General features: G+C 44.7%; 1 long non-coding RNA gene and 8 other non-coding genes across 9 annotated transcripts; 2 read left to right on the top strand and 7 right to left on the bottom strand.

The window, feature by feature from the left end:
- Positions 1 to 1,764: 1,764 nt before the first annotated feature.
- Positions 1,765 to 2,503, top strand: LOC141017878 (uncharacterized). The gene is made up of 3 exons (XR_012180687.1): positions 1,765 to 1,798; positions 1,885 to 2,017; positions 2,419 to 2,503. It is a non-coding gene; the product is annotated as an uncharacterized lncRNA (long non-coding RNA).
- Positions 2,504 to 5,956: 3,453 nt separating this feature from the next.
- trnad-guc (transfer RNA aspartic acid (anticodon GUC)) lies at positions 5,957 to 6,028 on the top strand. Its single transcript has one exon. It is a non-coding gene; the product is annotated as a tRNA-Asp (tRNA).
- A 206-nt stretch (positions 6,029 to 6,234) lies between these two features.
- trnav-cac (transfer RNA valine (anticodon CAC)) lies at positions 6,235 to 6,307 on the bottom strand. Its single transcript has one exon. It is a non-coding gene; the product is annotated as a tRNA-Val (tRNA).
- Positions 6,308 to 6,610: 303 nt separating this feature from the next.
- Positions 6,611 to 6,683, bottom strand: trnav-aac (transfer RNA valine (anticodon AAC)). The gene has a single exon. It is a non-coding gene; the product is annotated as a tRNA-Val (tRNA).
- A 1,115-nt stretch (positions 6,684 to 7,798) lies between these two features.
- On the bottom strand, positions 7,799 to 7,871 carry trnav-cac (transfer RNA valine (anticodon CAC)). Its single transcript has one exon. It is a non-coding gene; the product is annotated as a tRNA-Val (tRNA).
- A 303-nt stretch (positions 7,872 to 8,174) lies between these two features.
- On the bottom strand, positions 8,175 to 8,247 carry trnav-aac (transfer RNA valine (anticodon AAC)). Its single transcript has one exon. It is a non-coding gene; the product is annotated as a tRNA-Val (tRNA).
- Positions 8,248 to 9,362: 1,115 nt separating this feature from the next.
- trnav-cac (transfer RNA valine (anticodon CAC)) lies at positions 9,363 to 9,435 on the bottom strand. The gene has a single exon. It is a non-coding gene; the product is annotated as a tRNA-Val (tRNA).
- Positions 9,436 to 9,738: 303 nt separating this feature from the next.
- Positions 9,739 to 9,811, bottom strand: trnav-aac (transfer RNA valine (anticodon AAC)). Its single transcript has one exon. It is a non-coding gene; the product is annotated as a tRNA-Val (tRNA).
- Positions 9,812 to 11,344: 1,533 nt separating this feature from the next.
- Positions 11,345 to 11,417, bottom strand: trnav-aac (transfer RNA valine (anticodon AAC)). The gene has a single exon. It is a non-coding gene; the product is annotated as a tRNA-Val (tRNA).
- Between the last annotated feature and the right edge of the window lie 9,594 nt (positions 11,418 to 21,011).

Here is a 21,011-nt window from a genome sequence, read left to right as displayed (position 1 = left end):
AAGTATGAGAGAGCTCACCTGGCCTACCTGCTCAGTGTCCAGAACATCAGGGATGCTGAGGCGGGGGTTTATGGCCAGAGCACCATCACTGGGCTGCTCAGACAGACGGACACTCCTGCTCCATTTGGCGGCTACTCAGATGCTGATGGCTGGTGTGGAGTGTCTGTGTCTTCGCACTATCTGGTCAACTGCCTGGGCCATGAGTACCAGAGGCAGAAGGAGCTCCTCACCCTGCTGCTCCAGGGGACCTTTGGACAGGCACTCAGGTCGGATCATACCCGCAAAGTAGCTAGGAAGGTTGTGCTGTCGTCCGGCACAATGTCTTCCTATGCTATTATGAACGAGAACTGGATGATCCTGAGCTGGGTGATGCTGCAGTCCGAGTGCGACCGTTCACTCCAGCCTATGTATGAGGGCCTGGCTCAGCGCTACACTGCAGCTGGAGTGGAGAAGGCAGGCTACCAGTGGGTGGACAGGTATAAAGAACAAGTGCCACTTCCAAACTGTACTAGATTTGTTGTACATCACTTAGTTTTTATATGGTCTTTGTGTCAGCTTTCTTATTTCATTTGCTCAGATTTTCATTTTGTAATCTGACTCTTTTAGTTAGGAGTCCAAATAAATAACAAACAGTATTAATAGATAGTAAAAATATAGCAAATTATAGTTTTCTGTGAACATTATTATTATTATTTATTATTAATTTTGTACAAAGATATTGTCAGAAATGTTACAGCTCTAATGAAATTTCTTTATAATGTTTAGGGACTGCTGTGCTGCCTTCAAGGTCCTGGATCCTGGGCCTCAGGACCACCTTCTGTGGGACTGCTGGAGGACCACAGAGGCCATCGTTACACAGGCCACTTCTGGAAACCTGGAAAATACCTGCGCCTCGAGGAGCAAGTTTAACAAGGACATTACTGTCAAATTAGACTTGTTTCACTGCATGCGACGCTTCACCAGGGAGTGCGTCTCGGAACATCATCCTTTGTTCAGTTCTTTTTGCCAGTTCCTCTCTGCAGCGTTTGTCACTGTGGACCAGAGTGACCTCCAGAAGCTAAAGGACGTTTACACCTTCTGTGGGATCTCTCCTGCTAATCCCACCAAGCAGCACATAAGGGAACACTGCAGGACAAAGGTGCCACAGAGCAGGGAACTGCTGCAGAGAGTAGAAGACGTCCTACATCACTTCTATCTGGCAAAGGACACGAGTGATGTACCCCTCTTTAAAGCGTCCATGATGAAGGTGTGGAGGATCCAGCGTATCCACATCCTGAGAGGCTGCCTGAGTGACCCTGAGGTGGGTGAAGGAATCCTTTACAGGTATGGTGGCACCTTGCAGCTCAACTACACAAAGGGCGAGGGCGCTGCTGTACCTGTCTGGATCCCTGTGAGAGGCACCTCTCAGCAGGAGGGCTTCCACTGTCACCAAGCCCAGTGGGTGACAGGCAACCGGGTGTCCTGCGAGCTTTTCCAGGCCCAGGCCATGACTGGAGTGGTCCGCTGGAACTTCCGCAGACTGGTGGACTTAAAGCAGCCTGATGTGGAGCTGCCAGCTGTGTTTGACCCCTTGTTGATTTTTGAGTTGAACAAATGCTCTCTGAAGGTCACAGGAAAGGCCAAATACCCAGCTCTGCAGACTTCACACAGGGACACAGGGGAGAGATTTGGACTAGAGTACGTGGAGCCAGGCTGCCGTCCTGTTCTTTTCAACTGGGACAAGGACAAGGAGACACAGCCGCAGTCCTCTTCCCAGGATGAAGTGTGCCCTGCTGCTGTCGTGGACACAGACGCTCAGGTAATACAGATTAATCACTTATTGTCGATTACTGACTGACCAACAGACTGAGTGACTAAATCACTACATTTGATGCTATATTTCAGGAGACCAGCAGAACTGTCCAGGTGGATCCCGTGCCGGTCCTGTCTTTCCAGCAGTGCTCTGAAGCCCAGTCCCAGCCAACCTTGATACCAGCGTCTGCCACAGTGAAAGCAGAGCAGTCTTTGATGGACACAGGTCATTCAAATTACCCACCTACTATCCCTCATACACACCTAACAGTTAAACACAGGCACGGACACTTAGGGTGCAATTAGTATCATGATGGTTATGTTAATATATTGTCAATAAACAATAATAAGTGTTAGTCATAGTAATAGTGAATGTAAAATGTAAAACCTATAAGAAAAACACATGAGTAATTCAACAAATTGAACTTTAAATGTTTTATTTAACTTGTCACATATGTCACACAGAATTTTTGTTGCAACTGCAAAAGTAAAACTTAGTTTTAGTGATCCCTGTGTTCGACAGCACTGTGCCAAACATATTACTGCAGTATAATAATATGAGTCTTCTGAAATGTGTCAAAAAAACAACATAATAAGCACATGCTTGTTTTTTTCTTTTTTTTTTAGGCCTTCCAGGGGTAGCACCGCTGCCTGTATCCTCCTCTCCTCGGGCGACCCGCACTGGACCCATCAAGACAGGAGGCCTTATTCAAGTCCTGGACCACAGCAGGTGGACAGCACCAATGAGAGCTGCCATAGATGGACTTTTAATTAAGCATCATGGAGCTAGAGGTCTTTTGAAGCGGGTCGATGCAGATTATGCTGCAATCGTACAGAGGGCTTGCACCGACCCTAACAGCCTCCTTCATTCAACAACCTGCCAGCATATCTCCAGATATGTGAAGCATCTGGCCAAACTAAAAAACACCAGCTCATCCCTCAACACCAGCCCAGAAAAGGTTGTGGAGACACAGCAGCTTTGGCAGAGTTTGACCACAGGCAGCCAAACTGTAAGTGTGCCTGTCACAACCCTGCCTCCTGCAACAGTCAACCCTCCTCCTGTTGCTCCCTCCCAGGAGGTGTCACTGAGCCGTGCAGCATTGGAGAAGATTGTGGCGGACATCCTTGAAAAACAGCAACAACAACAACAACAACAACCACAACAACAACCACAACAGCAGCAGCAGCAGCAGAAGATGACCAGGAAGTGTTTAGCCTGCGGTCAGCCGAAGAGTCGTTATCTTGTTGATGGCTCTTCGGTTCATTTTTTTTTCCAAACACCGACAGTCAGATACTTTTACTGCTCAACAAAGGTCTTCAAGACCTATTCACATGAAGGCCTCACAAATCCAAGGATGTCCTTTGAGGATTTTGCTGCCTCTCCCTTTTTTGAGCGGGAGCTGGAGGCTGCCAGGAAGAGGGGTGCAGAGTGGAAAAGGGTGGCAGAGGAGAGGTCTAAGAGGAAGTCTGTGGTAAAGCTGCCAACTGGTCGTCTTTGCAGGTTCTGCCACCAGCCTCTAAAGCAGGGTCGCGACAGCCCTCACACTCATAGCTACTTCCCCGACGTGCCAGGGAAGTACATCTACTGTCCCTCCAGAGTCTTTTCTTTTTACAAGGAGCAGGGCATGGTTGAGGAGATGACTTGGGTAGACTTTCAAAAGTCCCAGTTCTTTGAGGCTGAAAGGGACAGATGGGTTGCAGAAAAGAGGAAGTGAGACAGTGTGGAGGAAGACACTATTTACTGTACATATTCTGTATATCTGTTTGAGCCTGTTCGTTTTGATTGTGTTTGTTTAATTATTAAGAATTCTGTTGTTTTCTTTATTTTATTTTTTACTTGTATTTTATACTCTGTATATGCATACAGAGTCAGTTTAAACTCTTCTGCTGTCAACATATTTGGAGATTTGAGATGCTAAAACAAATACCGTTTGTTAGATACAACTACCTATAACAGAGTCTTTCATAAATCCACAAAATCTGGCTGTAAACGTTTTACATGTTTAATCCATTTAGTCCAGAATTTAGTGAACACTTCTTTCTGAAGGCTAAGGGAGAAAGTAATCCTTTCCATGACATAAATGTTATTCACTATATCAATTCATGCTTGTATTGTGAGCAGTTCAGGAAGTATCAGGAAGAACCAGTGCCAAAAAGGGTTTTATCAGTGAACAGTCCCAAAATATATGCCAGTGATTGACGTCTTGAGAACCACACTGTCTCCAACATTTGGAATTCCCTCCAGAAAAATGTGCTTTCTGAGCTGAACGAATAACAAATAAAGCATTTCCGTCCAAATCCCTGCCAGGTATTAGAGTTAGTACATTTCCGCTTGAGTCTACACATATCAAGCCACATATCAAAAGATTGCCCTCTCTCTCCCATTTTTCTTTAATGTATTCTGTGGTGTTGGATTTCTTTTCCATAAGGCCTTTATAAGGTATAGAGATAACACCCTTGTTAGATTTGCTTTTGTAGACCTCAATAAATATTTTCAGTATTGGGTCATTGAAGCCTGTTTAATTCTTTATATTGTGTTTATGGCGATTGTGCATCTGGAGATATCTATAAAAATCATTTCTTTTCATCAGTTGTTTTTTTAAATAAATATCTTGGAAACATAATTCTGTCTTTCTTTAATTATTGGAGTCTGCAATAGTGATAGAAAATAAGTGATAAAGCTTGCACATTCATGAGCTCAGGTGTAAACATCTCTAAAATAAACAGTTGTTATCCTTCAGAACTAGTATTACTACTTTTTGGAAATGAGTCTTATTTCCATAACTAATTAAATGGTGGCAGTTGTTTCTTAATTGTTTATTTTAACAATGGAATCAATAATAATTACCATAATAGTATTTAGTATTATAGATATAACAACACCAATAATAATTATAATAGTAATAATCATTAGATCATTTCTATTATATTTCTATAAATTTCTGTTGTTGTTAAGTTCAATTCAACCTTGACCAGTAGCAGCATGTAAAAGGACCATTCTTTCAAGTAGCATGATTATCTGACGTTTAATAATCAGGTGGCTTTATAACCATCCTAAAGATTTATTGTTTCACCATGATTTATTCAAATATCAGTGATCAAATATCTCAATAAATGTTAGAATGGATCGGATGTGATGTTTTTTAATTGTGCACACACTCTGTAGCAAAACAAATCCGAACCAAATGTAAGTCTTTTTGTTCGGATGAGGAGGGACGCGAACCCGGTTCTGTGAAGGTGCCCGTCTTCGTTGGCAAAGTCCTCTACGCCTATCCGCGGCTGGCCGTCGCGTGTTAGGCGAACGTGATGACCACTACACTACGGAAACGGCGCTAAGCAGGGTGCATGTGCACACGTACAGCGGAAAGCACCTCAATACCGAATCGCAAACGTTGCCAATGCCAGAAAACATTTTTAAATGTTAAGGATAGGTTTCGTGGACATTTCATAACCATCAATGGTTCTAATTGCAAACGTTTCCAAAAAAAGCCAATGGAATCCATGAACTCCCCATATACGGACAGTTTCTCAAATGCCCGACCACAGAGGAGAATACTTTGGATCGTTGTTACACTGCAATGGATGGTGCATATCACGCCATCCCCTGCGCAGTGCAGGGCCACCCTTCCCGCGGCATGGTCCACCTCATCGCTGCATGCGAGCCGAAATTGGAGCGCTCTAGGCTTGTGCCGAGGATACCAAAGAAGTGGAACAGTGAGGCTGTGGAGGATCTTCGTGCCTGCCTAGAAGGGCGGTGAAACGACTGTACTTTGGGAGTCTTCAACAGCAGCGGCGCACTAACGACGCTGCTTTCTTCTGGAGAGGTGTAAACGACTGTACTCTGAGAGTCTTCAACAGCAGCGCCGCACTAACGAGCCTGCTTCCTTCAGACAGATCACCAACTACAAACCTCAAGCCCACCAAGCCGTTGACGACTTGCGCCAGGCCAATGACGGGGATGAGTTCTACTGCTGTTCTGCTGTGCTGTCCTTTCGCTTCCTGGCCAACAGGACCTCAATTGGTAGCCGATCATCAGCTGAACATTAGCAAAAATGCGTCACTGTCCTTCAGCGGAAACGCTTCCCAGTAAGTCTCGGCGTATTCTCGGTAACCGCTGAAACGGCCCATGCAGCCCGCTCACAATGCAAAACCATGGATGAGTCGGTCCTCGTTAGTATAGTGGACAGTATCTCCGCCTGTCACGCGGAAGACCGGGGTTCGATTCCCCGACGGGGAGAGCTTTGTTTTCTACCAGCTACTGATGATTGATTGACCAAAACTGCAAAACGGCATGTCCTTGTGCCCAAATGATTAGCTTCCCTGATGACGAGAAGAACCAGGACTCTACTAACGTGTTCCCAGTGCTACACATTGTGGGGTTGTCTGATGGTTTGGCTGACAACAGTTTGATTTTCACACTCACCAATAATAAGCAAACAAGTGTGTTTCCGCCCGGTTTCGAACCGGGGACCTTTCGCGTGTGAGGCGAACGTGATAACCACTACACTACGGAAACTCGCAGGGGTCCTCTCCCTGCAGGTGCACGTGTTCATGCACCTCCTCAAAAGAGCCTGAAGACTTCAGTACTGTAAGTTCAAAAGCAATGGAAGTAGGAAAATCTATGGAAACATTGACTCTTTGAGTGGGGACGCTAGTGCCTGTATGTTGTCTTCCCTGTCAAGTAGAACGTATTAAGTACGCAGTGGTATACGGTAGCAGCGTTGTTTTCTTTTTGTGCGTGTGTTTTGTCCAATTTCATTTGGTCTGTTTTACTGATAATTTGACTAAACAGTTCAGTGCAAGCGTGAAGAGCGAAAGCTGTTTCCGCCCGGTTTCGAACCGGGGACCTTTCGCGTGTTAGGCGAACGTGATGACCACTACACTACGGAAACGGCGCTAAGCAGGGTGCATGTGCACACGTACAGCGGAAAGCACCTCAATACCGAATCGCAAACGTTGCCAATGCCAGAAAACATTTTTAAATGTTAAGGATAGGTTTCGTGGACATTTCATAACCATCAATGGTTCTAATTGCAAACGTTTCCAAAAAAAGCCAATGGAATCCATGAACTCCCCATATACGGACAGTTTCTCAAATGCCCGACCACAGAGGAGAATACTTTGGATCGTTGTTACACTGCAATGGATGGTGCATATCACGCCATCCCCTGCGCAGTGCAGGGCCACCCTTCCCGCGGCATGGTCCACCTCATCGCTGCATGCGAGCCGAAATTGGAGCTCTCTAGGCTTGTGCTGAGGATACCAAAGAAGTGGAACAGTGAGGCTGTGGAGGATCTTCGTGCCTGCCTAGAAGGGCGGTGAAACGACTGTACTTTGGGAGTCTTCAACAGCAGCGGCGCACTAACGACGCTGCTTTCTTCTGGAGAGGTGTAAACGACTGTACTCTGAGAGTCTTCAACAGCAGCTCCGCACTAACGAGCCTGCTTCCTTCAGACAGATCACCAACTACAAACCTCAAGCCCACCAAGCCGTTGACGACTTGCGCCAGGCCAATGACCAGGATGAGTTCTACTGCTGTTCTGCTGTGCTGTCCTTTCGCTTCCTGGCCAACAGGACCTCAATTGGTAGCCGATCATCAGCTGAACATTAGCAAAAATGCGTCACTGTCCTTCAGCGGAAACGCTTCCCAGTAAGTCTCGGCGTATTCTCGGTAACCGCTGAAACGGCCCATGCAGCCCGCTCACAATGCAAAACCGTGGAGGAGTCGGTCCTCGTTAGTATAGTGGACAGTATCTCCGCCTGTCACGCGGAAGACCGGGGTTCATTTCCCCGACGGGGAGAGCTTTGTTTTCTACCAGCTACTGATGATTGATTGACCAAAACTGCAAAACGGCATGTCCTTGTGCCCAAATGATTAGCTTCCCTGATGACGAGAAGAACCAGGACTCTACTAACGTGTTCCCAGTGCTACACATTGTGGGGTTGTCTGATGGTTTGGCTGACAACAGTTTGATTTTCACACTCACCAATAATAAGCAAACAAGTGTGTTTCCGCCCGGTTTCGAACCGGGGACCTTTCGCGTGTGAGGCGAACGTGATAACCACTACACTACGGAAACTCGCAGGGGTCCTCTCCCTGCAGGTGCACGTGTTCATGCACCTCCTCAAAAGAGCCTGAAGACTTCAGTACTGTAAGTTCAAAAGCAATGGAAGTAGGAAAATCTATGGAAACATTGACTCTTTGAGTGGGGACGCTAGTGCCTGTATGTTGTCTTCCCTGTCAAGTAGAACGTATTAAGTACGCAGTGGTATACGGTAGCAGCGTTGTTTTCTTTTTGTGCGTGTGTTTTGTCCAATTTCATTTGGTCTGTTTTACTGATAATTTGACTAAACAGTTCAGTGCAAGCGTGAAGAGCGAAAGCTGTTTCCGCCCGGTTTCGAACCGGGGACCTTTCGCGTGTTAGGCGAACGTGATGACCACTACACTACGGAAACGGCGCTAAGCAGGGTGCATGTGCACACGTACAGCGGAAAGCACCTCAATACCGAATCGCAAACGTTGCCAATGCCAGAAAACATTTTTAAATGTTAAGGATAGGTTTCGTGGACATTTCATAACCATCAATGGTTCTAATTGCAAACGTTTCCAAAAAAAGCCAATGGAATCCATGAACTCCCCATATACGGACAGTTTCTCAAATGCCCGACCACAGAGGAGAATACTTTGGATCGTTGTTACACTGCAATGGATGGTGCATATCACGCCATCCCCTGCGCAGTGCAGGGCCACCCTTCCCGCGGCATGGTCCACCTCATCGCTGCATGCGAGCCGAAATTGGAGCTCTCTAGGCTTGTGCTGAGGATACCAAAGAAGTGGAACAGTGAGGCTGTGGAGGATCTTCGTGCCTGCCTAGAAGGGCGGTGAAACGACTGTACTTTGGGAGTCTTCAACAGCAGCGGCGCACTAACGACGCTGCTTTCTTCTGGAGAGGTGTAAACGACTGTACTCTGAGAGTCTTCAACAGCAGCTCCGCACTAACGAGCCTGCTTCCTTCAGACAGATCACCAACTACAAACCTCAAGCCCACCAAGCCGTTGACGACTTGCGCCAGGCCAATGACCAGGATGAGTTCTACTGCTGTTCTGCTGTGCTGTCCTTTCGCTTCCTGGCCAACAGGACCTCAATTGGTAGCCGATCATCAGCTGAACATTAGCAAAAATGCGTCACTGTCCTTCAGCGGAAACGCTTCCCAGTAAGTCTCGGCGTATTCTCGGTAACCGCTGAAACGGCCCATGCAGCCCGCTCACAATGCAAAACCGTGGACGAGTCGGTCCTCGTTAGTATAGTGGACAGTATCTCCGCCTGTCACGCGGAAGACCGGGGTTCATTTCCCCGACGGGGAGAGCTTTGTTTTCTACCAGCTACTGATGATTGATTGACCAAAACTGCAAAACGGCATGTCCTTGTGCCCAAATGATTAGCTTCCCTGATGACGAGAAGAACCAGGACTCTACTAACGTGTTCCCAGTGCTACACATTGTGGGGTTGTCTGATGGTTTGGCTGACAACAGTTTGATTTTCACACTCACCAATAATAAGCAAACAAGTGTGTTTCCGCCCGGTTTCGAACCGGGGACCTTTCGCGTGTGAGGCGAACGTGATAACCACTACACTACGGAAACTCGCAGGGGTCCTCTCCCTGCAGGTGCACGTGTTCATGCACCTCCTCAAAAGAGCCTGAAGACTTCAGTACTGTAAGTTCAAAAGCAATGGAAGTAGGAAAATCTATGGAAACATTGACTCTTTGAGTGGGGACGCTAGTGCCTGTATGTTGTCTTCCCTGTCAAGTAGAACGTATTAAGTACGCAGTGGTATACGGTAGCAGCGTTGTTTTCTTTTTGTGCGTGTGTTTTGTCCAATTTCATTTGGTCTGTTTTACTGATAATTTGACTAAACAGTTCAGTGCAAGCGTGAAGAGCGAAAGCTGTTTCCGCCCGGTTTCGAACCGGGGACCTTTCGCGTGTTAGGCGAACGTGATGACCACTACACTACGGAAACGGCGCTAAGCAGGGTGCATGTGCACACGTACAGCGGAAAGCACCTCAATACCGAATCGCAAACGTTGCCAATGCCAGAAAACATTTTTAAATGTTAAGGATAGGTTTCGTGGACATTTCATAACCATCAATGGTTCTAATTGCAAACGTTTCCAAAAAAAGCCAATGGAATCCATGAACTCCCCATATACGGACAGTTTCTCAAATGCCCGACCACAGAGGAGAATACTTTGGATCGTTGTTACACTGCAATGGATGGTGCATATCACGCCATCCCCTGCGCAGTGCAGGGCCACCCTTCCCGCGGCATGGTCCACCTCATCGCTGCATGCGAGCCGAAATTGGAGCTCTCTAGGCTTGTGCTGAGGATACCAAAGAAGTGGAACAGTGAGGCTGTGGAGGATCTTCGTGCCTGCCTAGAAGGGCGGTGAAACGACTGTACTTTGGGAGTCTTCAACAGCAGCGGCGCACTAACGACGCTGCTTTCTTCTGGAGAGGTGTAAACGACTGTACTCTGAGAGTCTTCAACAGCAGCTCCGCACTAACGAGCCTGCTTCCTTCAGACAGATCACCAACTACAAACCTCAAGCCCACCAAGCCGTTGACGACTTGCGCCAGGCCAATGACCAGGATGAGTTCTACTGCTGTTCTGCTGTGCTGTCCTTTCGCTTCCTGGCCAACAGGACCTCAATTGGTAGCCGATCATCAGCTGAACATTAGCAAAAATGCGTCACTGTCCTTCAGCGGAAACGCTTCCCAGTAAGTCTCGGCGTATTCTCGGTAACCGCTGAAACGGCCCATGCAGCCCGCTCACAATGCAAAACCGTGGACGAGTCGGTCCTCGTTAGTATAGTGGACAGTATCTCCGCCTGTCACGCGGAAGACCGGGGTTCATTTCCCCGACGGGGAGAGCTTTGTTTTCTACCAGCTACTGATGATTGATTGACCAAAACTGCAAAACGGCATGTCCTTGTGCCCAAATGATTAGCTTCCCTGATGACGAGAAGAACCAGGACTCTACTAACGTGTTCCCAGTGCTACACATTGTGGGGTTGTCTGATGGTTTGGCTGACAACAGTTTGATTTTCACACTCACCAATAATAAGCAAACAAGTGTGTTTCCGCCCGGTTTCGAACCGGGGACCTTTCGCGTGTGAGGCGAACGTGATAACCACTACACTACGGAAAATCGCAGGGGTCCTGTCCCTGCAGGTGCACGCGTTCATGCACCTCCTCACTGAATCGCAAGGCTTGCGGGACGAAACATTCAGCGGCGATAAAAGAGCCTGAAGACTTCAGTACTGTAAGTTCAAAAGCAATGGAAGTAGGAAAATCTATGGAAACATTGACTCTTTGAGTGGGGACGCTAGTGCCTGTATGTTGTCTTCCCTGTCAAGTAGAACGTATTAAGTACGCAGTGGTATACGGTAGCAGCGTTGTTTTCTTTTTGTGCGTGTGTTTTGTCCAATTTCATTTGGTCTGTTTTACTGATAATTTGACTAAACAGTTCAGTGCAAGTGTGAAGAGCGAAAGCTGTTTCCGCCCGGTTTCGAACCGGGGACCTTTCGCGTGTTAGGCGAACGTGATGACCACTACACTACGGAAACGGCGCTAAGCAGGGTGCATGTGCACACGTACAGCGGAAAGCACCTCAATACCGAATCGCAAACGTTGCCAATGCCAGAAAACATTTTTAAATGTTAAGGATAGGTTTCGTGGACATTTCATAACCATCAATGGTTCTAATTGCAAACGTTTCCAAAAAAAGCCAATGGAATCCATGAACTCCCCATATACGGACAGTTTCTCAAATGCCCGACCACAGAGGAGAATACTTTGGATCGTTGTTACACTGCAATGGATGGTGCATATCACGCCATCCCCTGCGCAGTGCAGGGCCACCCTTCCCGCGGCATGGTCCACCTCATCATGATGGTTATATTAATATATTGTCAATAAACAAAAATTACTGAACTAGTGAATGTAAAATATAAATCCTATAAAAAACACATGAGAAATTCAACAAATTGAACTTTAAATGTTTTATTGCCTTTTATTTAACTAGTCACATATGCTACACAAAGAATTTTTGTTGCAACTGCAAAAGTAAAATTTGGTTTTAATGATCACTGTGTTCAACAGAACTGTGCCAAACATACTACTGCAGTATCATAATATGAGTCTTCTGAAATTTGTCAAAAAACAACATAATAAACATTTGCTTGATTTTTTTTTTTTTTTATGCCTTCAGGGGTAGCACCGCTGCCTGTATCCTCCTCTCATCGCACTGGACCCAGTAAGACAGGAGGCATTGTTCAAGTCCTGGACCACAGCCGGTGGACAGCACCAATGAGAGCTGCCATTGACGGACTTTTGATTAAGCAGCATGGAGCTAAAAGTCTTTTGAAGCAGAAACAGTATAGGAATAGTGCAGGTGAAGCGCTGGCAGGAGCTGAGTGCAGGGAGGCTCCGTGAGTAGAGGAGTTACATGAGGTCAAGCTCGGATGAGTGCTGGACAGGTGGTTTGCTGGTGGGGGGCAAGGGTGGCCGAGGTGCCTAGACTGGAGGCTGGTGGCTGGTGGCTTGTGAAGGCTGAAGCTCAAGGTAGATGGCCACACTGGAGAAGTCAAGAAGGACAGGATTAGGTTGGTAGGGAGGCAAAAACACAAACATGGAAAAATTCTCAAAGAGATTGAAGGTCTGATCTACCACGTAGTAGAGACAAAACAATCTGGCAATGAATGCGGAGTAGCCCAGACCATTTATGACAGCAAATAGAAAGCATGTAAAAACAACTTACCATCATCGTCGACATGTTAATTCCTTAGGTTAGTCGGAGAGCAAAAGAACACACACATCAGAGCAGGCCAGAACACGGCCAAAATAACAAATTAGTTGACAGAAAATAGTAATGGCAGGTGAATTCTGGTGAAAACCGAATCCTCCGTCCACACTGATGAAGAAACCTGTTGGTGGGGGCACCGTTCTGGCTCTGGGTACTGCTGCTGGTGGCCCTGAAAGCACAGGTAACTTATTATAATTTTATCATTATTTGGACAGGTTTCTCTACTTATTAATCTAGAATCCACCTTCTTAGTTCAGTGTATAATTTGGATTGTCCTTCTCCATCACTGAGAGATTTAACAATAACATTAATTATGCATGAGGTAAATTACATGTTCACATAAAATCAGCATTTGCATATTTTTCTACTAACCTATAGCGATGGATGGTGGCGTGGAGACAGCTGATGTAGTGGAGGCTGCAGATGGTGGTGCACAGGACTCAGCAGTCTGCTGCTTCCAGATGTACTGCTGCAGGTTGAACATCTTGCTGTTTGGGATGCACTTGACTCTGAGGATGAAAGCAGCATAACTGGGCTTCTGGTTCCGGGTACAGCAGAGATGGCAGCCTAGAAAGTGGTCTCCTCTGACAGAAATTTAAAATATCTTGCTAATCAAAGAATAAACCCCCACGCAGCATTAAAAACGGTCAGATAGCAGGATAGCTATGGAAACGAGAGAAAAAAGCAAGAAAAATAATGCAGAATTGAGTGAGAATGATCCCCACGCTGATGGGAAAGATGGGGGAAAGCAGAAATGCAACAAAAGACCAAAGGTAAACACGGAGAGGATTTTACAAGAGATTCAAGTTTCCGAAAAGAAAACATCCGGCAGTTGGAGAATATAAAGGATGAGCTCAACAAGACAAACCAGAGAATCGAAGAAGCAGAAGACCGCATACAGAAGACCACAAACAATGGAGCAAGTGATGAAAAAGATGCTAAAAGTTCAAACTCAGCACGATGATAAGTTAGTTGACCTGGAGGGAAGAGCAAGAAGAGAGACTATCAGAATGTACAATGTGCCAGAAAACGAAGAAGGAAGCTCGATGACAGCTTTTGTGGAGAAATTACTCAGAGACAAACTGGATATCTCCCCGACCTCCGATCTGCATGTAGAAAGGGTGAACAGGGCGCTTGCTCCGAAGCTGACAGCAACAGGTAGACCCAGGTCGATCATGGTCAAATTCCACCAGTATAAAACAAAAGAAGAAGTCCTCCGTAAAGCATGGGAAAAGAAGGAGATGCTGCTGAATGGCCAGAGGCTTTATTTCGACCATGATTACCCGGTGTGGTGAGTAAACAAAAGGAATATAATGAAGTGAAACGAGTGCTGAGGGAGAAAAAAATCTGATTTCAGACCCCCTACCCAGCCAGGCTTCGTGTCTTCTACGAGGATGGGACCTGACTTTACCACACGATCAGTGAGGTTACTAAAGACATGGAAGACAGAGGCTTCCCGGTCAAGGCTATACCACCACCGGAGGACCCAGCTGAGCGGCTGAATCAACAAGCATGGCACACTGACAGACGGCAGTTCAGAGCGAGGGAGAGGGGCAGCTAGGAGAGTTGCCATCAGAGAGACACTCCAGGTCTACAGAAGAGTCCCCCCAATTAAAAAAAGGGAAATGAAAAGATGAAATGAAAAGCCCATATTTAAGGTAACACACTAATCTCTGATAAGATTTTGATGACTTTAAACAAAATGCAATTCTAAGCAAAAGGTCGTAAAAATACGATATTAAACAAAGTACACTAAGATGTTTGATGTCTTGTTTCCTCTTGAGACAATGAAAAGTACTATTGTCCCTTCGTTTCCCCTGAAACTAAGAGAAGTGAATATAACTCGGAGACAGAAACTATGTTTTTGTTATGATGGACATATGTCATCAGTGGACTAAACTGCTGTGGAGGGCCAGTTAAAGGGACACTTCTTAGAAACCCTCACTTTGGAAGCTAAAGTTCGGCAATTTAAGTCTTTGTTGAATGTTGATAGTTATATTAGTTCTTTTTACTGTTGTTACTTCTTTACCAGAGAGTATATTTGTTGCAGGATGGTTTGGGCAACTCAAATCTCTTTACAGAACTGATGACACAGGAACAGCTTAAGATAGTTTCCTTCAATGTCAATGGTATACTCAATACAATAAAATGCAGTAAGATACTCTCCAAAATGAAAAAGGAAAAGGTAAATATTGCATATCTACAAGAAACACATCTAAATGATAAAGAACATGAAAAATTAGGAAGGTTGGGTTTTACAAAAATATTTTTCTCATCATACAAATCTAACCATAAGAGGGGAGTTGCCATCCTGATGTCACAGGTCCAACAAAACAAAAAACAGGACAGTAAATCACCCCCATCCCCAGCCCATCCCCCCTTTCCCCAAATACCAGACTTGCAGTGTTAACAGCATAAAATACAGAGTTCAAAATACAGAGTTCACATAGCCAGACATGAAAAAGAAAAAAAAAAATGACAGAGGGCAGCATCAGGGGTTTACAGTACTATAATATCGGCCTCCATATCTTCAACAAACATTAAGAAAGGCTGCCAAATATTATAACATTTTCTAGTAGACCCCCTGATTGTGTATCTGATCTTCTCCAACTTGATATGGTACATGGTTTCCCTAATCCAATGACTGTATGTTGGAGGTGCTGGGTCTTTCCCACATCTCAAGAGGGGAGCCCATCTGGGCTACACCAAAAAGTGCAATGAATGGAGACGGTGTGAGCACCCAAAAATCTTAGAAAAGGTCTCAAAGATGGACTGCCAGAAAGTGCCAAGCTTCAGACATGTCCAGAACATGTGTAACAGAGTGGCTGGATCCCGTCCGCATCGATCACAAGTGGGGTCTATGTCAGCTTTGATCTTAGAAAGTCTAACTTTAGATCAGTGCAGACGGTATACAATTTTGAACTGAATAAGAGCATGTCCAAGACAAATGGAAGAGGAGAAGATTCCCTGTATTATATTGTGCCAGGTGTCGTCTGTGATTGGTTCATTTAAATCTGTCTCCCATTTATTTTTGAGGAGGTCTAGAGGTATCAAGTTATGAGAGTACAGTATTTCGTATATTGTGCTAATAGTTCGTTTTCTAACTAGTTTACAATCAAACATTGAGTCTAACAGACAAGTTGGAGGACATAAGGGAAAACATTTTAAGTTTGAGAATACAAAATTCCGAAGCTGCAAGTATCTATAAAAATGTGATTTGGGATATGATATTTTTGTACCAACTGTTCAAAGGAGGCAAAATTGCTGTCAATATACAGATCAGACAGTGAGATCATACCTCTTCTGGACCACCTATCAAAGACCTCATCTATTAATCATGGGACAAACATATGATTTTTTGCAATTGGTGTAGCCTGAGATAGATCTGTAAGTGAGAAGGATCTTCTAAACTGGTTCCAGATCATGATTGAGTGTAAAACAACCGGGTTAGAAGTAAAGTTAGAAATGGGCTGTGTAAATGGCAACTTGGAACACAGTAAGGCTTTTAAAGAAGTGAAAAGTACAGATGCTCCCTCCAGATTTAGCCATTCAGTGTCAGTGTTATCATTATCATTAGCCATCCAATATAGCAATATTCTAATGTTAACCGCCCAATAGTAATACAAGACATTAGGGAGTGCCATCCCTCCCATTGAGCGAGGTCTCTGAAGTACACTTCTTTTTATCCGGGGTGTTTTTTTGTTCCAAATGAAACTTGATATCTGATTATTTAATTTGGTAAAAAAAGATTTAGTTAAAAAGACTGGAAGGCACTGAAATATATATAAAAACTTAGGCAGTATATTCATCTTTACTGTATTAATTCTTCCACCCAAAGAGAGAGGCAGGGGATCCCATCGTTCAATATCCTGATTTAAATTAGATAACAGGGGCTGATAGTTAGCAGCATAAAGATCTTTATGCTCCTCCCCTGCTCGTTGAATTCCTTTGATATCAGCATTTTGCCTCAGAGCTAGAGCTAGTGGTTCCATTGCAACCGCAAAAAGGAACGGTGACATGGGACATCCCTGTCTTGTGCCACGTTTAAGCTCGACAAAAGGGGTTTAGATTATTGTTAGTATGAACAGCAGCCATTGGAGATGTATATAAAAGTCTGATCCATAATATGAACTTATGGCCAAATCCAAACCTCTCCAGTGTGCTGAAAAGATAGCCCCCCGCCCGGTCGAACGCCTTTTCAGCATCAAGTGAGAGGACTACCTCTGGCACGCCAGGTGGAGAGGGGCTATAAAGGATGTTAAAAAGGCGTCTGATATTGAAAAAAGAGTAACGATTCTTGATAAAAACCTGTTTGGTCAGGTGATATAATGGAAGGAAGAACACCCTCCAGTCAGCGTGCCAGAACTTGGGCAAGGATTTTTGCATCAGTGTTAAGGAAAGAAATTGGGCTAAATGAATTGCACTCCAGAGGGTTTTTCCCTTTTTTGAGAATTACAGAGATAACTGCTTGGGCGCATGGTCAGATGTAAGGTCTTAAGTGAAAGTGATTCTTCAAACACTGACAGTAGTAAAGGGGCAAGTTAGTCTGAGAATTAAAAAAAAAAAATCTGTCGGATAGCCATCCGGCCCTGGGGACTTGCTGCTTTGCATAGATCTGGTTGCAGATATTATCTCCAGGGCTGAGAGGTCCTTCTCCAACGTATCAGCTATGCTTGGGTCTATGGATGGAACATGTAGGAGTCTTAAAAAATCCTTCGCGGAGGATGTTGTTGAAAGTTCTGATGTGTATAATGATTGATCTCCAAGGGCGGTAGCCATACTGTGTGGTAGGTATGCAGATTTTCGTGGTTAAGGGACCATGATCTGAAATGACTATGGCTTCATAATCACACTTGATTACAGAGGAAAGAAGTCTTTTATCCAGGAAAAAGGTATCTATAAGAGAATAACTCTTATGAACTGGGGAGTAAAGGAGTATGCTCTAGAAGTGGGATTACGAAACTGCCACACATCCGCTTCACCATATGTTTTAAGAAAAGGCTGGATAGTGCGTGCTGATTTAGAAAGAGAAGTCTTTTTGGAGGAACTGCGATCTAAGGCAGGGGAAAGTATGCAATTTATATCACCGCCAACCAAGGATAAGATGGTGTGATGTCATGTTTGGTAAGCGAGAAAAAAAGTTTGAAAAGAATGCTGGATTGTCCCAGTTTGGTGCATAAATATTGGCCAGGAAGTTGAAAAAAGTGATGCCCCATCACAAAAATGTAGCGCCCTACAGGATCAGAATCAACATTAGTCATTGTAAATGGTATATTTTTATCAATTAGTATGGCTGCCCCCCTAGTCCTTGAGTGGAAATTAGAGTGATAAACTTGTCCTGACCATCCTCTCTTTTTTCAGAACAAGTCTGTCGTGCGCAAGTGCGTCTCCTGATGCAATATCGGTTTTAAGTTGTTTTAAGTGTGTAAATACCTTTTTACGCTTAACTGGATGGTGAGGTGACTTCACGTTCCAACTCACAAAGTTGACTGAGAGTCCATCCAGCCCTCTGGTAGAATTAGGATCAGTCATAACCTACTGAGTAAGAGATGCCATGCACTTGAAATTTACATCTGGCTGAATAAACAGAAAGGAAGAAAGACATAGAAAAAATAAACCCAAGAAATGAACAAGTCTGGTATAGTCCCCACTCCCCCCCACCCCGACCACCCCAACTCACCCACCCCACCTCACCCACCCCACGTAGTCCTTAGAAAAACAAGGTGAACATGGTACCCCTCAAGAACGAATCCACACATATGTGTTTGTGTTGGGGAACTCTATAGAGCCAACCGGTCAAGCTCCCATCGAATGCTTCATGAAAACCAATTCAGCGCATTGTTATTGTAGCATTATAACGTCTGCTATGTATTCAAGTAAGAGAAAGAAAGAAAAACTACTGGACAGGCCATTTCAGGGCTCCAGACTGCGACCAAATGGTCGCATTTTGCGCCTAAAATTAGACACAATGCGAGTAAATTTTTCATCTACTCGCGCATGCGCACCAGTAAATTTTCTGGGTTTTTTTTTTTTGTTATTAAATATTTTTGTTGCTGACAAACTTGTTCTACACTTCAGCCCACTATAGTTAGCGGTAATGCCTGAATGACTGGTTTGCCAACCGACATTAACTCCAGAAGAAGAAGAAAGGAGACGAAAACAGAAGAAGAAGAAGAAGGCTGGCCAATGTGTGTGATGGGGGGGGGGGCGAATGACCACTGTGATAGGCTAATGTGTGAAAAGAGGCGGGTCTTGGGGGTTATCGCGCGAATCCACAGATTTCACATAGCGGTGTCTCCTGTAAACAATGGACAATGGCGAAGCGGACTATCAGTTCGTACTTTCTTCCTAAACCTAATGATCTAGAGAAGACAAATCCCGAGAATGAGTCCGACTCAAATTGTGAGGAAACGGTCGTGGCGAAAAAAGGCAGGAAATTCAGCTTTCACGATGAGTGGCTGCGCGAGTTCACCTGGCTGAGGTATTTCAGGGAGACGAATTCAATGAACTGCAAATTCTGCTGTCGACACCCACAACATGCGGGGAACACGAAATTTGCTGATAAGACTGGCACTACACAATTAAAACACGACACGCTGATCAAACACAACGCCAGTCAGAAACATAAAATGTGCCGCGACCTGTGCAATGAAAGTGCAGCTCCACTCCCAGTCGCATTTAGAAGACAAGAGGCTGCTAACCAGTGCGCCGAGGAGGCCGAATTGCTATTGAAGTTTAACACGGCATATTTCATTGCCAAAGAAGAACTGCCTTTTTACGAAATTTAAAGGCCAACTTGATCTACAAAGGAAAAATGGTGTAAAACTAAACGCAACATACAATAACGACACAGCATGCGCACAGTTTGTTGGCATCATTGCAGATACACTGAAACGGAAGACGTACGAGAAGATTAAGGACGCTCCTTATCTGTCAATCATGATTGATGGGGACACAGATACATCAACAAAAGAGTGTGAAATCATATATGCCAGGATCCTGCAACAAGGGAAACCAACAAATGTTTTGATTGGCCACATCGAAGTGCAACATGCACATGCTCAAGGTATGTTTTCTCTCAAATTATGTTTAAATTCAATACAGTAACTTCTGAAGATTTCTCTGTTGTGAATGTTTTGCAGTTCATGAAGGCAAACAGGCACCATAATGATTAAGTTGTTAGGCTGGTGGTAGGACTAACACATAAATAATTGTGCACAATATGTGATTTCATTTTAAGGTGTATATGATGCCACCAAAGAGGCCTTCAAGAAACTAGGGACAGAAACAGGGTGGTTAGACAAGACAGTTGCCATGGGAGCTGACGGCGCAGCTGTCAATCTTGGGCATAAAGGAGGTGTAATAGCCCTTCTCCAAGCTGAGGCAGGGGCTTTTATTGTCCCATTTCATTGCATGCCACATAGGTAGGTCAGGTGAAACATCAGGCTAAAGATAGGCTATTAAGCAATTATGTATGTTTAAATTTAAGTCGAATTAATTTTAATTGTAGGCTGGAGCTGGCAATGCTGTCAGTGCAAAGGAAAATTCCCATGGTGGATCATGTCTACAGTCTCCTCAACATGGTTTGGAAAACCTACCACTACAGCAGCAAGTCTATGAGAGAACTGCGAGCACTTGGAGAGGAGCTGGGTGTGCATGTCAATGTACCAGGTAGTGTCAGTGGGACACGCTGGCTTGCACATGTAAACCGTGCCCTGCAAACCCTACTGAGACCTGGAGGAAAGGACAGAAACCTGCAGAATCCTGGCCAGTTCACAGCAGTTTACTTCCACATGGAACATTTGACTGCATCATCAACCAATACTGACATTGCTGGGAGAGCAAGGAAGGTCTGTATATATTTTCAAAATGATTTCATATTTGTGATAGATATATACAAGTTACTGATATTGATTACTTATGTCTTGCAGGTCAAGAAGATGATGGAAGATGGGGCCTTTGTGGGTTTCTTTCACTTCTTGGCTGACTTGTTTGAGGCCATTAGCAAATTCAGCCTTCTTCTCCAAAGAAATGATGTCATTTTGCCTCAGGTAATGTTGAGATGTTAATAAGAATATTGTCCAACCTCGTTAAATCAGAGTACACATTACAAATAGATCTCATCATATATAGTTTTTCATATGTCAATGGAAAATATTTTACAGGCTGTGAATGGGATTCAGAATCTTATTGCAACTGTTGAGGCCATGTCAGTGAGATGCAAGCCAGGTGGTAGGCTAGCAGAATTACTGGCAGACCTTCAGGCCCAGAGAAGACAACAAGAGAGTGATGGTGAGGCTCACCCTTTGTACAAATATCAGGTGAGCAGTTATTATATTATATTATTTTAGATTTA

This window comes from Pagrus major, chromosome 22 (genome assembly GCF_040436345.1).
Source record: "Pagrus major chromosome 22, Pma_NU_1.0".
NCBI lineage: Eukaryota > Metazoa > Chordata > Actinopteri > Spariformes > Sparidae > Pagrus > Pagrus major.
This window is presented reverse-complemented; position numbering and strand designations above follow the sequence as displayed.